At 41.1% G+C, this 20,828-nt stretch overlaps 1 long non-coding RNA gene across 1 annotated transcript; it reads right to left on the reverse strand.

The window, feature by feature from the left end:
• Positions 1-1,837: 1,837 nt before the first annotated feature.
• On the reverse strand, positions 1,838-20,818 carry LOC121539516. Its single transcript, XR_005995374.1, has 3 exons — positions 20,735-20,818; positions 3,123-3,184; positions 1,838-3,024 (listed from the first exon to the last, which is right to left on the reverse strand). It is a non-coding gene; the product is annotated as an uncharacterized LOC121539516 (long non-coding RNA).
• Positions 20,819-20,828: the final 10 nt, after the last annotated feature.

Here is a 20,828-nt window from a genome sequence, read left to right on the forward strand (position 1 = left end):
TTAACCTCACTTGAGTCTCAGCATCCCCTCATGGTGCCGTAAAACAAAACGTTCCCTAATCTCGTGCCATAAACTCCAACTCCCACGTTTGGTACTGTAGTGTCGCAAAATTAAACGCATGCGCAAATATCATTCCTCACTACACTTTCACCGTGAAAGGAAGATTCTCTACTCTCTCTCCAAACAGAATACCAGTCCAGCTGTAATTCCCCATTTCCCCCTTATAGTCAAACAACATTTAACAGCGCTCACAAAACATATAACCTGACTTACAAACACATAAACAAGTTTAAGAGACTTTCACCCGTCGCAACGGAATCTCTAAGGATACGTTAACATGTAGCACACAACACAATTAGCCTGTAGCATTAGCATTTAGCTTAGCCTAAGGTACACTATAGCATGATTCACACTTTAGCCTTACAAAGATTAGCCTGAGCAACGATATACCACGTGGCCCAAAACAATCCAGCCTTAGCTTCAGCCTCTAGCCAACTGCAGCCTACTACACAGAAACATACCCTGCACTGGCCTATTTATTTTTTAACCTATTTCTCCTACCGTTTTTGTTGCCGAGACTAATGACCATTACACCGAGAAATCAGATCCAATCAAACATCCCGTCGGACGAGAGTCAAATCATAATCACAATCAGATAAACCTCATGAATCTGAGCTCTCTTTAAAAAAAAGAAAACCCACCGAATATACATTCTATCGTACACACGGATTTGCCAGCCCATTATCTAAAATGGCCCCCTCGGGGTCTTCAAGCGGTCCAGTGCCCTAAAGAATGCGCATATCTGAATTTACCAACCATTGTCACCCGTTACCAATGGACCATACACTTTCAATACTTAAATCCTACCGTTTAATGCTCTAAATGCTTCCAATTAACTGCCGCTTCCAATGGAATAAATTTTAGCAGACTCTAGTCGACCAGCAACACCGCCACCTGAGGCCAGGTTATAATGGAGCATCGCTTCAGTGTACACAAGTCATATCCAATCTAACAAACTCCGAAGCGGCAAGAACACTCACCCTTTCCATGCCTCAGAGAGAGTTAGCCCAGCGATTGACTGAAACAAGGAAGAGACGCAAACCCAAGCCCCACGTTGGGCGCCATTATGTAGTATATGATGAATGGTGGCAATTATTGCCATCAACAAAGAGTCCGTTATGCTGCATCGTGTTAGAGGCTTTTATTCATACCACGAGGTTACAGCATAAATTACAGACACGCGTTGTCCGGAGAACGGCTCCTCAAGATTGCTATGGCCGTTCTGCCGTCTCATCGTTTACCCCCTATTTATAAACAATGCGAAAAGAGGAGTGACTCCCCTCTTCTGGCCAATCACCAGTCTCCCCTGGGGCATCACCCTCCCAACGCTACATTTGAACTAAGATCATAAAACAACATTCTTTGTTCCTCCAAAACATTTAACAAAGGCATAATCTTCAGATACGATACTAATTATATTTACCGGCCATTGTGAACTCATTAAATCCCATGCTGTATACACCTCTTTGTCACGATCGTCGTAAGAACCGGACCAAGGCGCAGCGTGATAAGCGTACATTATTTTAATGAGTACACACGAACAAAACAACTATACGTGAAGTCCTAGGGTTAAACACAAACCTTACAGATCAAGATCCCACAAAACAAAAGTGCCAACAGGCTGCCTAAGTATGGTTCCCAATCAGAGACAACGAGAATCAGCTGCCTCTGATTGGGAACCACCCTGGCCAACATAGAAAACAACGATCTAGAACAGAAACCTAGAAAACTGAACATAGAAACTAACACCCTGGCTCAACATTAAAGAGTCCCCAGAGCCATGGCATGACACTCTTTCATATAATCTAAATCCCATTTCGGGTTGCTTATGGCTGTATGATCAATTATATACTTTCTTGCTACTTGTAATTTATCCCTTTTAAAACTACCATCATGAGGATAGTCATTATCTGTCCCTGCTGATAAATCTCTAAGATATGGTTCCACATAGAAAAAGCCTAATTTAATTAACATCCAGTCACACGGTGTCGGATTTTCAATACTTTTAAAAGAGATATGTTTTAGATGCGGATTTGTCTGCAACAATTGTCATAACCTTTCATTCACTTCGAGGTAAATCTAGCTCTGATTTATTCTTTATTGTCACTGTCTTGCCCGTAATCGGTATACTGAATTGACTCCCCATTCTCATATATTATTAGTTGATACAATATTAGTAATTAAATGTTTGAATCAAATCTCCACCTTGATCTTTATTAAAATGTATTTTGCCTATTTTGTCTTTGGTGCAATGATTCAACAGGTTCACTTATATCTTCTCTGATTCTTTATGCAGTATGATTTATTGTTTTCTCTCTGTCCTGACCGTTTGGAGTAATTCACACAGGACTAATTCTCTCTTCACCATGGTACTCTACCTCTCAGAAGACTGAACCTCCTTAATTTGTACTTCTCCTCTATATTGCTGTCACTCCCTTGATCAATTATGGCTTATTTTAACTCATAGGGCTTTTACAAAGGACATTAACCTTATACCAAGGACTTGAACCTTCACCAAAATACTAATTTTCTCATAGGGCTTTTATAACACGGTTGAGGCCTTGAACTCTTCACATCTAACACTTTATGATGACTCTTTCACGCCAAAGGACTTAAACCTATTTTATAATGTCGTAAACCTTAACAAATGTTGTTGATGACTTGAACATCATAACAAAAGGACTCTAAACTTTATCCCTAAGCTTGCTGAGGACTTGAACCTCACAACTTTTCACATTATAATGTCGTCATATCTTAGGACTCGAACCTCTGACCTATTTTATAATGTTGTATCCATTAAAAGACCCTACGCCCAATCTTGTTAAACCCACTCTCCTTCTTCTCTGTTGTTTTTAGTCATTACTCTTAACAAACCCTGCTTAGAATCATAGCACCCTGTTATTGTCTAATTTGATCCTTCTACTTACATCCGTTATACATACCTCAACACCAATCATCGTCCCCCTTTAAAATATTGAATTTCAAACATTTGTTACAGCTCAGCTTTACCACAGATAAGCAGAATTTAACATAATACAGTAATAACATGAAAGTCTGCTCACCTGTCAGTTCGGCTGTAAACTGTATCCTGTTTGTTCAGATGCCAATCTGTTATGATGAGTTTCTGGTATTGAGAAGTTCAGGATGTAAGAGAATATGGGACACAGATGGAGAGTTAATTAATCATTATTTAATTCAGTACTGGATTCAATGACAGGTGGTACGGACATAGCCTCTTGTCATATGAATGACTTCCATACAAAATCTCTCAGTTTATATAATGCTCTCCCGGCTTGGTATTGTATGTCACCCCAGCCAGGCCATTCCATCACGTACACCTTCTAAGATTATCACAAGTGTCCCCCAATCTATCTTGGCACGCAGACCTTCTGTCCCTCACCAATGACCTCTATAACACATGGCGTGTCTTTTTCCTCTCTCCTACATGCAGCTTAGGAGTTTACAAACATTAAGAATCTTGTATCAAAAGTCATTATAACAATCTTACTGTTTGAAAAATATAACCTTAAATGCAAGGATTGTGCCTTATATCATAAACATAGTTATTCTTATGTTAGTTACTATATTAATCATTATATACTTTTGTAAGGATGTGGGACCAATGAAGTCCCAGAGGGGGGATATGATGAAGATTTTTCAGTAAACTATGAGATAAACAAAGTTAATCACAAACATGACGAACATGGAGCCAGGATTAAACACGGGTACTCTCTGTTGCTGGGCAAGAATTTAATTGGTTCCTTTCACTGGGTTTGTGTGTGTGTGAAATGGAGATCTGACCTTGGGTCGAATTCCACGCTCTTACCTAATCCATGGCTGTCCTACCTTATCAGAGATTGAAACCAGACTGTTGCCTTTTGCCTCTCTCCTCAGACAGTCCTGAGAGCGGAGCCAGAGTTGAACAGAGTTTAGACTAAACATGAGTAATTACAGCATGACAGGAGGGAAGAGAGGAGTTGGGTTTGGGTATGTTTGAGAGATTGAGTGTGGACCTGCCATGTCCAACAATCAATCTCCAGGTCAAGCCAGGGTGAGCCGGGGTTGAACAGAGTTTAAACTGAACATGATTATTTTTGCATGACAAGGGCTTGATTGATTGTACCACTATTGTTTCTAAACTGAATAGAAGTCAGATTTAGCCACTATCATAGACTAAGGAAGTGGGCGGAGTGGTCAAGAGGGGGAAACTGAGGACAGTGGTGGGGGAGCCCAAGAGGGAGGGGTTTTGAGCTGGGGTGTATGTAAATGGCACCATATAGACAAAGAGCTGAGAGATAGAAGGGAGATGTTTTGCAAACCACCTCGGCTCTATTGCATATGTAATAAAGTCTATCTTAATTCTACAAAAACTCTGAAATACTTTGGTTCTTTGATTAGTAGAATGACGAATTTTGCCACATCATCCACCTCCACTATGAATGGTAATGATGGATCGGGATGGGCCAGTCCCGGGGCTGAGGTGAACAGAGGCCTCAGATTACTGAAAGCCCTGTCAGCCTCAGCAGAACAGCGGAGCTGGGACGGCCCACCCTTCAACAGAGAGGTGATGGGGGCTGCGACCTTGCCAAAGCCCCGGATAAACCTCCGATAGTAATTGGCAAAGCCAATGAAGCACTGCACCTCCTTACCGTGGTTGGAGTCGGCCAATTACACACGGCTGAAATGCGGTCTCCCTCCATTTCCACACCTGAGGTGGTGATGTGGTATCTGAGGAAGGAGACGGATTGTTGAAAGAACAGACATTTTTCAGCCTTGGCATACAGGTCATGCTCCAACAGTCGGCCAAGCACTCTGCGAACCAGGGACACATGCTCGGCGCACGTAGTGGAATACACCAGGATGTCATCAATGTAGACCACCACACCGCGACCAAGCATGTCCCGAAACACCTCGTTCACAAAGGACTGGAAGACTGATGGAGCATTCATCAACCTGTACGGCATCACCAGGTATTCATAATGCCCCGTGGTTGTGCTAAATGCTGTCTTCCATTCGTTTCCATCCCGGACACGCACCAGGTTGTATGCACTCCTGAGATCTAATTTCGTGAAGAAGCGCACCCCATGCATTGATTCGATAACAGAGGAAATGAGGGGTAGAGGGTAACTTTAGCGAATGGTTGTTTGATTAAATGCACGGTAATCAATGCAAGGGCGCAGACCCCCGTCTTTCTTCTTCACGAAAAATAAATTTGAGGAGGCAGTTGAAGTGGAGGGACGTATGAACCCCTGGCTTACCTAGTTGAGAGGTGATAAGACTCAGGCAGACAAATTGGTTTTGGAATAGAGAAGGTACAAATAAGTTTTGCAATTTGGCATCAATAACATGACAGTAATTCTACCTAAAAAACAAACATGTGAATACCAATTAATTAAAAACCTACCATAGCAGGTAGGACTAAATAAGGTTACATAACCTTGCCTACTAGGGCTGGGAATTGCCAGGGACATCACGATATGATATTTTCATGATATGGTGCCGATATGATATGTATTGTGATTCTGATGATTCTACAGTGTATTCAGACCCTTTCACTTTTTCCACATTTTGTTACGTTACAGCCTTATTCTAAAATGGATTTTAAATACCCCATAATGACAAAGCAAAAACACGTTTTTAGACATTTTTGTACATTTATATAAAAAGAAAAACTGAAATATCACATTTACATAAGTATTCAGACCCTTTACTCAGTACTTTGTTGAAGCACCTTTGGCAGTGATTATGTTCTCGAGTCTTCTTGGGTATGACGCTACAAGCTTGGCACACCTGTATTTGGGGAGTTTCTCCCATTCTTCTCTGCAGATCCTCTCAAGCTTTCAGGTTGGATGGGGAGCGTTGCTGCACAGCTATTTTCAGGTCTCTCCAGAGATGTTAGATCGGTTTCAAGTCCAGGTCTGGCTGGGCCACTCAAAGACTTGTCCCTAAGCCACTCCTGCATTGTCTTGGCTGTGTGCTTAGGATCGTTGTCCTGTTGGAAGGTGAACCTTCGCCCCAGTCTGAGGTCCTGAGCGCTCTGGAGCAAGTTTTCATCAAGGATCTCTCTGTACTTTGCTCCGTTCATCTTTCCTTCGATCCTGACTAGTCTCCTAGTCCCTACTGCTGAAAAACATCCCGACAGCATGATGCTGCCACCAGCATGCTTCACCGTAGGGATGGTATTGGCCAGGTGATGAGCGGTGCCTGGTTTCCTCCAGACGTGACACTTGGCATTCAGGCCAAAGAGTTCAATCTTGGTTTCAGCAGACCAGAGAATATTGTTTCTCATGGTCTGAGAGTCCTTTAAGTGCCTTTTGGCAATCTCCAAGCGGGCTGTCATGTGCCTTTTACTGAGGAGTGGTCATGTGCCTTTTTCTGGAAGGTTCTCCCATCTCCACAGAGGAACTCTGGAGCTCTGTCAGAGTGACCATCGGGTTCTTGGTCACCTCCTTGACCAAGGCCCTTCTCCCCCGATTGCTCAGTTTGGCCGGGCGGCCAGCTCTAGGAAGTGTCTTGGTGGTTCCAAATTTCTTCCATTTAAGAATGATGGAGGCCACTGTGTTCTTAGGGACCTTCAATGCTGCAGACATTTTTTGGTACCCTTCCCCAGATCTGTGCCTCGATACAATCTTGTCTCGGAGCTCTACGGACAATTCCTTCGACCTCATGGCTTGGTCTTTGCTCTGACATGCACTATCAACTGTGGGACCTTATAGACAGGTGTGTGCCTTTCCAAAACATGTCCAATCAATTGAATTTACCACAGGTGGACTCCAAGTTGCAGAAACATCTCAAGGATGATCAATGGAAACAGGATGCACTTGAGCTAAATTTAAAGTCTCATAGCAAAGGGTCTGAATACCTATGTAAATAAAACATTCTAAAAACCTGTTTTCACTTTGTCATTATGCGGTATTGTGTGTAGATTGATGAGGAAAAAATAGTATTTAATTAATTTTAGAATAAGGCTGTAACGTAACAAAATGTGGAAAAAGTGAAGGGGTCTGAATACTTTCCGAATGCACTGTATATATACTGCGATACGATAATGTGATTTTATTGCGATTTGATGTTCCAAACAAATTGCTCACTATATGTCTGCTCCAGAAATACAAGAGAGAGCATGAGAAAATGAATTTTGATCAGTCATGGAAATAAAAGTGCTTAAAACATGTTGGCTCACTATTTAAAAAGAAGATGGCGAACAAGCAATAGGATAAAAAATACCGGAGTTTTGGCACAGGTACAGCCGACTAGCTCTAACTAGCGCCATCTAGCAACAGATTTACATTTGACGTTTTAGTCATTTAGCAGACGCTCTTATCCAGAGCGACTTACAGGAGCAATTAGGGTTAAGTGCCTTGCTTAAGGGCACATCGACAGATTTTTCACCTAGTCGGCTCGGGGATTAGAACCAGCGACCTTTCGCTTACTGGCACAACGCTCTTACCCACTACCCTGCCGCCCCAGATCAATGTTTTTTTTTACAAATTGATACTTGGAGTATTTATATAATATTGTCCTTAATAATATTGCGATATGTAACTATCTATTTTTCCCCCATTACTATTGCCTAATAGCTATACTAATGATCTGCTGTCCAGAGGGTAACAGCAAACAGATCAATGTAAAGTAAGCACACTGTCGACTCAAAAGAGTTCATCTCTGAAACCTCTCAAAAAGCCAGACCAAAATAATACAGCTTGCTAGGGTAGCTACAAGACAAGTAGTACTTGAAGTAGGCTACCCACCCCTCACCCACAGACACAAACAAACAGGGCCTCTGTAGCTCAGCTGGTAGAGCACGGCGCTTGTAACGCCAAGGTAGTGGGTTCGATCCCCGGGACCACCCATACACAAAAAAAATGGATGCACGCATGACTGTAAGTCGCTTTGGATAAAAGCGTCTGCTAAATGGCATATTATTATATTATTATGATCAAGAACGCCTAATTCCACCATCTAAGTTAGCTATCTAGTTAACTAGCAAGCTAGACTGATGGTTTATGAAAGCCAAAGAAAGCTTAACTAGTTTTTATGAATTTCTCATGCATTTAAAGGGCTAGACAAGTAGACGGCTAGCGTAATGATCTAGCCAGGCTAATGTAGCTAACTAGCTAACCATGAGCTAGCTAGCTACAGTGCCTTCAGAACGTACTCACACCCCTTGACTTTTTCCACATTTTGTTGTGTTACAGCCTGAATTTAAAATTGACTAAATTGAGATAATTTTTTGTCACTGGCCTACACACAATACCCCATAATGTGAAAGTGGAATTATGTTTTCGATAATTTTACAAATTAATACAAAAAATGTACGCTGAAATGTCTTGAGTCAATAAGTATTCAACCCCTTTTTTATGGCAAGCCTAAATAAGTTCAGGAGTAAACATTTGCTTAATAAGTAACATAATAACTCACTATGTCTGCAAAAATAATGTTTAACATGATTTTTGAATGACTACCTCATCTCTGTACCCCACACATACAATTATCTGTAAGATCCCTCAGTTGAGCAGTGATTTTCAAACACAGATTCAACCACAAAGACTAGGGACTTTTTTCAATGCCTCGCAAAGGCGGCATTGAATATCCCTTTGAGCATGGTGAAATGATTAATTACATGAATACACCCAGTCACTACAAAGATACAGGCGTCCTTCCTAACTCAGTTGCCGGAGAGGAAGGAAATCGCTCAGGGATTTCACCATGAGGCCAATGTTGACTTTAAAACAGTTACAAAGTTTAATGGCTTACATAATTGACAGTGAAAAGAAGGAAGCCTGTACAGAATAAACATATTCCAAAACATGCATCCTGTTTGCAAAAAGGCAATAAAGTAATACTGCAAAACATGTGGCAAAGCAATTAACTTTTTGTCCTGAATACAAAGTGTTAACTTTAACCCTAACCTTAAACACACTGCTAATCGTATGCCTAACCCTAACCTTAAATGGAGACCAAAAGCACATTTATGTTCTCATGAATATTTATGATATCGACAATTTTCATTTTGTGGCTGTGGTAACTAGTGGAAATCCGTTTACCGTGAATACAGTCTCCTCTAACGGGGGAAAATTGCCTTTAAATGTAAATCACGCTGTACCGCTGAACTTCCACGATACGGCTTCAATAGGGTTGTCACCACTGAGCTATAATAAGAACCGTTGTCAATAGTTAGGCCTACCACAGCCACAAAGTCAAAATTGGCTATATCGTCAAATTCATGAAAACAAAAATTCGCTTTTTGGTCTTAATTTAAGGTTAGGGTTAGGCATAAGGTTAGCAGGGTGTTTAAGGTTACGATTAGGGTTAAGGTTAGGTTTAAAAACAGATTTTGGGGTAGAAATAGGGGGGTTTTATGACTTTGTGGCTATGGTAACCAAGGGGCCAGTTCTAGAAGCACGGTTTCGAATGCTCCTACAGTTTTGCTTTGGTACTGCAGTTTAACTGACATCCGGCCCAGAAAGACAATTTCCATAGACTGCCACATACAGAAGTCAGATTTGGAAAATTCAGAATAAGACACTTTAGTCATCACCTTTGTGCACAAAACATCCATTGAATTATTCTAATAATTGTCACTAACCACATTTCCATCCACCGTTTTTAAGCGAGTAAAGTCATATCGTATAAAACAAAAAAAATCACTACAGCTGTGATGGAAACAGGAAGTTTCGGTACAATTGTATAAATGCCGACAGATAATTTGTTCGTTCGACATGGTGGGATCTTTTTGTGTCGGTAAAATTAATTATGCTGGAAATGTCTTTATGCGCAAATATTTATATAATAACCATCATATCGAAGTAAATTTGGAGTCACGCAATGATATGGTTTGTGGTCCTTTCACCACAACTCGGGAAACCATGACGTTTATTAGGCACAGATGAAATAAATTACGATGAACTTCATAAGGTGGTGAAAGTGCACGGTGATGAGCTTGATGCTGCTTTCCAATAAATATTGAGGGTCTTATTCTGATGAAATGATGATCGATGCATGACTACCATTTGACAAATAAAAATATTCTCGCTCTTATCCATAATAATCTCATCATGTAGACTAGAATAGATAGTATTTTTGTTGTCTCTTGGTATCTTTCCTATATATATATATATATATACAGTACCAGTCAAAAGTTTGGACATATCTACTCATTCAAGGGTTTTTCTTTATTTTTACTATTTCCTACATTGTAGAATAATAGTGAAGACATCAAAACTATGAAATAACACATATGGAATCATGTAGTAACCAAAAAAGTGTTAAACATATCAAAATAGTCACCCTTTGCCTTGATGACAGCTTTGCACACTCTTGGCATTCTCTCAACCAGCTTCATGAGGTAGTCACCTGGAATGCATTTCAATTAACAGGTGTGCCTTGTTAAAAGTTAATTTGTGGAATTTCTTTCCTCCTTAATGCGTTTGAGCCAATCAGTTGTGTTGTGACAAGGTAGGGTTGGTATACAGAAGACAGACCTATTTAGTAAAAGACCAAGTCCATATTATGGCAAGAACAGCTCAAATTAGCAAAGAGAAACGACAGTCCATCATTACTTTAAGACATGAAGGTCAGTCAATCCTTACAATTTCAAGAACTTTGAAGGCCAACCGTTGTGTCAGTGAAGCGAGTCAGTATGGATTTAGCTGAGAAGCAACAGAACAGGGTTGTGTTCAGTAGGCCACATCATAGCAAAACGTTTTGCAACAGAACACAAAAACTGTGTTCCGTTGCAAAACAGTAACTTTGTTAAAAAATGGGTTTCTTCTGCCTACTGAACACGACCTTACATGACCCAAGAGAGGGATGTAATGTGAAGGGTGAACAGGTTTTGTTTTCCACCAGCCTCCCTCCCTGTCCCTCCCTCATCAACAACTGAACTGCTGCTTTAGCTCACAGAGAGCTTCATTCTAATTGCAACACTGGCGGGCTGAGCACTCTATTTACACAAGACCTGACAGTTATAGTACAAACTCCATGTAACGTGCAGTGTGTACGTGAGAACATCCTCATCCCCAAGTTTAAAAAGTAACCAGCTGCTATTTTCATTTCGAGCCTGTGCCAGAGTTGAATTTGGTCATTGGTTATTCATTATTATAGCCACTCCCACCAACCTTTTGATTGACGGCTGAGTGGAAAACACAATATGCTGTAGGCATAGAAGACAGAAACTAAATACAGTTATGTCATTGCCTTCAAATCATTCATGATGAATTATCTTTCGCACAAACCAGATAACAGAGACACAGGTAAATGCTCAATGGAATCGTGAATGAATGCCATGTACTGTATTCAATCTCCTAGGCTGTTAACTTTACTAATTTCAAGACTTTTCTAGATGTACAGAAAATGACTAAGCAAGTTGGAGCCTCAAAATTCCCCACACGAAATACAGATTTATTTTAGAGTATGTGTCCACAGAAATGACACTTCCGAAACATTAACGTTTTAAAAAACAGTTTATGAGATTTAGGACTCAGAATACAGACATTTGGTCATTTTTGTTACAGTTATTAAAAGGAAAGAGAATATCACAGTGAACTTCAGTAGTGCTCCCAAAACGTGGCATTCCAGCCTGAGACTGCTCAGATACAAAACAAATATAACATTTTCGCTACCCAACATATCAACTGTACAGATATGTATACAATCTCATACAATCTTATATACACATACGTGAGAAAATATGCCATCTGGGGCACAATTGCAGGAGAGATTTTAGAATGTCATAAAAAGAGATTTATAAAAAAGGTACAGTTAACAATAAGGATATCTGTGCAATAGGAAACAAAACCGTTACATTTGCTGTGCAAACTGCAAAGCAACTCAGTAAGACAACAATGGTTTAATGTCCTAGAACATCAGATGTGCCACTGCACTCCTCTCTGTACTCCTCCACCCCCTTCTGTCCAAGAACACTGTTCATGATGACGAGCACAGAATACATAGTTCCAGGGAATGGAATGAGATCCTCTCTCTCTTGGTCTGTCCTCCAGGTCCACATGACATCCATAGAATTAGAATGATCATTCATTCGAAATTGCCTTTAAATGTAAATCACGCTGTACCGCTGAACTTCCACGATACGGCTTCAATAGGGTTGTCACCACTGAGCTATAATAAGAACCGTTGTCAATAGTTAGGCCTACCACAGCCACAAAGTCAAAATTGGCTATATCGTCAAATTCATGAAAACAAAAATTCGCTTTTTGGTCTTAATTTAAGGTTAGGGTTAGGCATAAGGTTAGCAGGGTGTTTAAGGTTACGATTAGGGTTAAGGTTAGGTTTAAAAACAGATTTTTGGGTAGAAATAGGGGGGTTTTATGACTTTGTGGCTATGGTAACCATGGGGCCAGTTCTAGAAGCACGGTTTCGAATGCTCCTACAGTTTTGCTTTGGTACTGCAGTTTAACTGACATCCGGCCCAGAAAGACAATTTCCATAGACTGCCACATACAGAAGTCAGATTTGGAAAATTCAGAATAAGACACTTTAGTCATCACCTTTGTGCACAAAACATCCATTGAATTATTCTAATAATTGTCACTAACCACATTTCCATCCACCGTTTTTAAGCGAGTAAAGTCATATCGTATAAAACAAAAAAAATCACTACAGCTGTGATGGAAACAGGAAGTTTCGGTACAATTGTATAAATGCCGACAGATAATTTGTTCGTTCGACATGGTGGGATCTTTTTGTGTCGGTAAAATTAATTATGCTGGAAATGTCTTTATGCGCAAATATTTATATAATAACCATCATATCGAAGTAAATTTGGAGTCACGCGATGATATGGTTTGTGGTCCTTTCACCACAACTCGGGAAACCATTACGTTTATTAGGCACAGATGAAATAAATTACGATGAACTTCATAAGGTGGTGAAAGTGCACGGTGATGAGCTTGATGCTGCTTTCCAATAAATATTGAGGGTCTTATTCTGATGAAATGATGATCGATGCATGACTACCATTTGACAAATAAAAATATTCTCGCTCTTATCCATAATAATCTCATCATGTAGACTAGAATAGATAGTATTTTTGTTGTCTCTTGGTATCTTTCCTATATATATATATATATATACAGTACCAGTCAAAGTTTGGACATATCTACTCATTCAAGGGTTTTTTCTTTATTTTTACTATTTCCTACATTGTAGAATAATAGTGAAGACATCAAAACTATGAAATAACACATATGGAATCATGTAGTAACCAAAAAAGTGTTAAACATATCAAAATAGTCACCCTTTGCCTTGATGACAGCTTTGCACACTCTTGGCATTCTCTCAACCAGCTTCATGAGGTAGTCACCTGGAATGCATTTCAATTAACAGGTGTGCCTTGTTAAAAGTTAATTTGTGGAATTTCTTTCCTCCTTAATGCGTTTGAGCCAATCAGTTGTGTTGTGACAAGGTAGGGTTGGTATACAGAAGACAGACCTATTTAGTAAAAGACCAAGTCCATATTATGGCAAGAACAGCTCAAATTAGCAAAGAGAAACGACAGTCCATCATTACTTTAAGACATGAAGGTCAGTCAATCCTTACAATTTCAAGAACTTTGAAGGCCAACCGTTGTGTCAGTGAAGCGAGTCAGTATGGATTTAGCTGAGAAGCAACAGAACAGGGTTGTGTTCAGTAGGCCACATCATAGCAAAACGTTTTGCAACAGAACACAAAAACTGTGTTCCGTTGCAAAACAGTAACTTTGTTAAAAAATGGGTTTCTTCTGCCTACTGAACACGACCTTACATGACCCAAGAGAGGGATGTAATGTGAAGGGTGAACAGGTTTTGTTTTCCACCAGCCTCCCTCCCTGTCCCTCCCTCATCAACAACTGAACTGCTGCTTTAGCTCACAGAGAGCTTCATTCTAATTGCAACACTGGCGGGCTGAGCACTCTATTTACACAAGACCTGACAGTTATAGTACAAACTCCATGTAACGTGCAGTGTGTACGTGAGAACATCCTCATCCCCAAGTTTAAAAAGTAACCAGCTGCTATTTTCATTTCGAGCCTGTGCCAGAGTTGAATTTGGTCATTGGTTATTCATTATTATAGCCACTCCCACCAACCTTTTGATTGACGGCTGAGTGGAAAACACAATATGCTGTAGGCATAGAAGACAGAAACTAAATACAGTTATGTCATTGCCTTCAAATCATTCATGATGAATTATCTTTCGCACAAACCAGATAACAGAGACACAGGTAAATGCTCAATGGAATCGTGAATGAATGCCATGTACTGTATTCAATCTCCTAGGCTGTTAACTTTACTAATTTCAAGACTTTTCTAGATGTACAGAAAATGACTAAGCAAGTTGGAGCCTCAAAATTCCCCACACGAAATACAGATTTATTTTAGAGTATGTGTCCACAGAAATGACACTTCCGAAACATTAACGTTTTAAAAAACAGTTTATGAGATTTAGGACTCAGAATACAGACATTTGGTCATTTTTGTTACAGTTATTAAAAGGAAAGAGAATATCACAGTGAACTTCAGTAGTGCTCCCAAAACGTGGCATTCCAGCCTGAGACTGCTCAGATACAAAACAAATATAACATTTTCGCTACCCAACATATCAACTGTACAGATATGTATACAATCTCATACAATCTTATATACACATACGTGAGAAAATATGCCATCTGGGGCACAATTGCAGGAGAGATTTTAGAATGTCATAAAAAGAGATTTATAAAAAAGGTACAGTTAACAATAAGGATATCTGTGCAATAGGAAACAAAACCGTTACATTTGCTGTGCAAACTGCAAAGCAACTCAGTAAGACAACAATGGTTTAATGTCCTAGAACATCAGATGTGCCACTGCACTCCTCTCTGTACTCCTCCACCCCCTTCTGTCCAAGAACACTGTTCATGATGACGAGCACAGAATACATAGTTCCAGGGAATGGAATGAGATCCTCTCTCTCTTGGTCTGTCCTCCAGGTCCACATGACATCCATAGAATTAGAATGATCATTCATTCGAGTGGCGCAGTGGTCTAAGGCACTGCATCGCAGTGCTAGCTGTGCCACTAGAGATCCTGGTTCGAATCCAGGCTCTGTCGTAGCCGGCCACGATTGGCCCAGCGTCGTCCAGGGTAGGGGAGGGAATGGCCGGCAGGGATGTAGCTCAGTTGGTAGAGAATGGCGTTTGCAACGCCAGGGTTGTGAGTTCGATTCCCATGGGGGTATGAAAAAATAAAAAAAATAATGTATGCACTCACTAACTGTATGTCGCTCTGGATAAGAGCGTCTGCTAAATGACTAAAATGTAATGTAAATGTAAATAGTTCCATGTCGACAGCAGTCACAGGCACACCCAGACGTGGGTACGACTTGTGTCATTGAACCATTTCAAAGTAGTATAGTATGGCCATGATGTGCTGAGGCATGAACACGTACCCAGTGTACACCGCCATCCCTGCTACAGATATCAGGATGGAGTCTGAGAAACAAGTTAAGGAAACTGACCAATACTTATAACTATTATAGGCTAATCCTATAGTATAAATAGGACAAGCAGGCCACAGGTTAGCCCATTCAAATAGACAGTAAATGTTATTACACATTATACCGTCTATTCACGAAGCAGTCTGCCGCCTGAGCGGATTTCGTCCATGCTCCGACACTGCCCAAATGCTCTGTCTAAATGCAAATACACCTCGGACCCGATACAGTTTTTAAAACATTTGGAACGGCCTCCAGTGATTTTTGAACTTTTCCTGTTGAAAATTGACATCCCAAGTAGCCTATAAATACAGTAAAGTACACACACTAAAAGGTAAACAAAGACGTTGTGAGCAAAATTGTTTTTTTAGACAACTGCAAAGTTCAAGGAGTAGGGCATTCAAGGAATTGGTCTGATCGGAATTTGTGATGTCATCGGCATTCCCCCTTGCTTGAGGAACAATAGAGCAGTGGTTCCCAAACTGTAGGGCGCGAGAGGTGGGCAGGGGAGGCGCCCCCCTCTTGAAAGTTGTATTAGTGGAATGCACAAGGTGCAATTTCTAAATTGGGTAGTGCATCATCAGTTCCTCTTGTCATGTCAGTCATTCCATACCTTAGAGAGCTATTTATAACTTGTCAGAAATGTCCAGATCAATTAACCCATGTCAGCTAACATTTTTTTATTTAGGTTTCTTAGCCCATAGATATTGTTGTAGTTTTTTTGTCTATGCTGCTCCAAATGAAATCAGTAGTTGGTTATATTGTTCATTAAACCGACAAGACACACCCCTTCAGTCAACACCACAGGAGGTTGGTGTCACCTTAATTGGGGAGGACGGGCTCGTGGTAATGTCTGGAGCGGAATTAGTGGAATGGTATCAAATACATCAAATGATTTCCATTTGTTTGATGCCATTCCGTTACCGCCGTTCCAGCCATTATTATGAGCCGTCCTCCCCTCAGCAGCCTCCACTGGTCAACACACATATTTTATAGGCCTACTAAGAATATAATGGAATATAACAGAATAAAATACAACACATATTTTTCCCACAACTTGTGTCACAGGAACGTGTGGAACCGCTGTCATATAAAAAAGTGATATTTTGAAACAGAGCCCAAGCCCATGCTTTTTTGATCCACGTTTCATCTCTTTCCTACCCTCACTCTGCTTTATTAGGGAGCAGGCATAGGGTCTTATCTTCATCATAATACCAATCCTATTTTCAGCATGTGAGTCTCATTTAGGCTATATTTTATATTTCCGCAGGCTTTTGGAGTTGCCTATGCGTTTGAGCAAAATAATAGGCCTACACTACATTATTGCATGCTAAATGTTTCTTATCAGTGATGGATGAGCAAACGAATAGAGCTATAGCCTACCACCTCCACTCATTTGCCCAGCCAGGAACCAATTAACCTATACAGACGGAGATTCAGTGGAACAAAATCACATTGATTGATTATCAGACAAGTCAGTGAAGTCACAGGCTTTTGGTCGGGAGTAGGCCTAGGCTACTAAGCGACTAAAGAGCAAAATAATCCACTTGGCCTAGCCTACATAACATGGCCTTGGCCTAGCCTACATAACATGGCCTTGGCCTAGCCTACATAACATGGCCTTGGCCTAGCCTACATAACATGGCAAAATGTTCTAATAAATGACCTAGACAAGATGATCATGGGCAGCACTCACCTCAACTAAGATTTTCCCAGCGTAATTGTAGCCTAATCCAAACGGAAATTCAGGGAAAACAAAAATCGGACCTTTATTGATTTATCAAGATGGGTCCCCATGCTTGTCTCACGGTACGTTAGGCTATTATTTCAAATGTATTACAAGGATTGGATAACTTTGGGAGTTTCAGTAGTCTAAGCAACAATTTGATACATGCCTTCAATTGCATTAGGCTACTTTATTCCAATATTTCTGTCAGTCAGTGATATTTATTCCCACAGTAATTATTTAAGCATCTATCCAGTTGTGGCTAAGAAAACAGTGCATGCTTAGTGGTGGGCTACGCGAAGAGAACAGCTTAGTGACATGCCTTGCAAAGTTCAGAACCAGAACTTAGATGGTTAACGGGCGCTGACTAGCAACCATCAGAGTTTAATAGCGTAGTGCGTGCCAATGCCACCTCAGCATTACGGCTGCGTTTCATAGGCTACTACCGTAGGAAGAACTTTAGTGATTACTAGGTCGTTTTGCGGACATAAAAGCTTCGGCGTTGATACCGGCAATACCTTTCAGATATAGAGAAAAGGCAGGAAAAAGTTGGCGGTATGATAACGTTGGCGGAAAAACGTCTTAGTAGCAGTAGCGGTGCATGTGTAAAATCACCAGGGAAGCCAGGACAACATATGTGTTGTTTGCTCTATAACCTGTTAATTCATATGCCTTGCGACCGTGATATATAGGCCTAAAGGCCGAGACAATAAGACAGTTGCAGAATCAATTCAACCACACCTTTGTTTTATGACAAAGTGAAGTCCAGTGAAGTCCACAAAGCATATTGCATGTACAGTAACAGACAGTTACTACAGCATGGTCAAGCAAGTTAATGTTTCCGACTTTTTCGGACCACTAAACAACTATTGATTTAGAACCACAGTTACCACAAGTCGCAAAAAAAACAGGAGCTACCTCCACTAGTCCAGCACCATTTCAACTTCAACATATTCAAATCCCCTCTGCGTAGTCTAATACAGTGACAACTAAAAGATACCAAAAACAATTTTGTCCAATCAATGAAAGCTAAATATGATGTGGCTGTCCATGGTTCTGATTTCTGTGTGTGTGTGATAACGCCAATTTCATCCTCCTCTCTTTCATGTTGACGAAACTGTCTATCACTCTGTCATACAGTACACACTTTTACTTTTTGTTGTCCTAGGCTACCTGGCTAAAATGCTTGCTCGCTAGCCTAACTTCCATTCATGGGCAACGTTAGCTAGTTAACATTAGCCTTCTACATCTAGCTACATATTGAACTTCCATCCTCTCAGGCCAGAGGCACAACAATGTATGAATTAATGGTTGGATCAGAATCGCCTTAGACCACTCCTGAGTGGCACAGTGGTCTAAGGCACTGCATCGCAGTGCTAGCTGTGCCACTAGAGATACTGGTTCGAATCCAGGCTCTGTCGTAGCCGGCCGCGACCGGGAGACCCATGGGGCGGCGCACAATTGGCCCAGCGTCGTCCAAGGTAGGGGAGGGAATGGCCGGCAGGGAAGTAGCTCAGTTGGTAGAGCATGGCATTTGCAACGCCAGGGTTGTGGGTTCGATTCCCAAGGAGGGCCAGTATGAAAAGTAAAAAAATTATGTATGCACTCACTAACTGTAAGTCGCTCTGGATAAGAGTGTCTGCTAAATGACTAAAATGTAAATGTAAAATAATCATTGGACAGTACGGAGAATTAAGTAAAACCACAAGTCCAAATCCCTATCTCCATCCATGGCTAATTTAGGAAAGGGCCAATTTTAGCTAGCTAGCTAGCCACCGGAGGACAACAACACAACGAGATACATTTACATCATTTAGCAGACGCTCTTATCCAGAGCGACTTACACATTTTTTTTATGGGAGTGGGGGGAGGGGGAGGTAGAAGGATTACTTTATACTATTCCAGGTATTCCTTAAAGAGGTAGGGTTTCAAGTATCTCCGGAAGGTGGTCAGTGACTCCGCTGTCCTGGCGTCGTGGGGGAGCTTGTTCCACCATTGGGGTGCCAGAGCAGCAAATAGCTTTGACTGGGCTGAGCGGGAACTGTGCTTCCGTAGAGGTAGGGGAGCTAGCAGGCCAGAGGTGGATGAACGTAGTGCCCTCGTTTGGGCGTAGGGTCTGATCAGCTCCGTAGGCAATCACCATGGTCTTGTAGTAGATGCGAGCCTCAACTGGAAGCCAGTGGAGTGTGCGGAGGAGCGGGGTGACATGAGAGAACTTGGGAAGGTCGAACACCGGACGGGCTGCGGCGTTCTGGATAAGTTGCAGGGGTTTAATGATGCAACAATTCAAGTACTTGACGTATCCTCTCAATGGGATTTGATAGGAGTGACGCCAAAATCCAAGCTGGCTTCCCTATACACTTTTTTTTGGTGTGCCAGGACCATTCACAGTTGAGCTCGCTCAGTTCACCTCAACCCTGGTTGGCAATTTCTATTTTATTATGATGCTCGCTGGCTTCCCTTGCCTTCAATGCTAAGGGCGGAAAAAATGTCATACTCGTTTGGACCAGACAGCATCAGATAGATGGCCTACCTAGAGAGACAGAGGGGCGCTGTTTCGCTCGTCTCTGATGTTTTCTCCTGTGAGATACATTCAGCCTCGGGAATTGAAGGAAAATTATGAAACACAGACCGACGAAAGATAAAATAATTTATGTTTAGATTTTTTATATTGGGAAGACTGGCTTCCCTTGGCATCCATGAATACACGCCACTGCTTAGTAGGCCTATGAAAGGGATAATATCATTCTTCAGTCATAATTGTTCAGGTGATGTGATCATTCACTAGCGTGATGTCATCAACATTAGGTTAATTGAATAGGCATATCTTCCTCACCTCTTTTTGACCAGTTTCCAACTTAATTGAGTAACCTAACATAAAATCAGTCAACACCAATGACTGTATGAGGTCTACACATGCACTTTTTATGCCAGATAAAGCTGATGAAAATAATGAGACCAATAGTTGCATGCACGCGTTTAGGCCTACAGGTGAGAGATGCAGCGTTCAAAACAACTGGGAACTCGGAAAAACGAACTACGACTGGAAAAAAAACGTTTTGAACCGTCATCCAACTCTGAATTACAAATCGGAAACTTGGGCATCTTTCTAGCGATCCCCCTTTGCGACCTGATCACTGACGTCAGGATTTTACCTCGTTTTATCCGAGTTCCCAGTTGTTTCCAAGTGGGAAACTCGGGCCTCCTCTTTCTACAACGAGTTTTCATGTCGGACATTACCGAGTTGTCCTGAACGCACCAACAGTAGGCTACACGGTGTCCTCCTAGGCAAGTAGCTATAGCCCTACTGTTATCGTTTCATAGTCTATTGTTCAGCAATAAAGGTTAACCAACAAATAGGCTACTTGCTAACTATTCGAAATTACAAGGCAAGGAGTTGTAGTTAGTTACCTATCCGGCTAAAATACCTAGTAGCCTAGTTATTTTCAAACCATTCTGGAACCAAAAAGGATACTGAAGATGGTTCTCTCCCAAGGCTCCAACATGTATAAAGCCGTGACGAGAATATACTGGTAATACAACCAGGATATTTTCTTCCAGATATCTTC

Source organism: Coregonus clupeaformis, chromosome 25 (genome assembly GCF_020615455.1).
Source record: "Coregonus clupeaformis isolate EN_2021a chromosome 25, ASM2061545v1, whole genome shotgun sequence".
NCBI classification, from domain to species: Eukaryota; Metazoa; Chordata; class Actinopteri; order Salmoniformes; family Salmonidae; genus Coregonus; species Coregonus clupeaformis.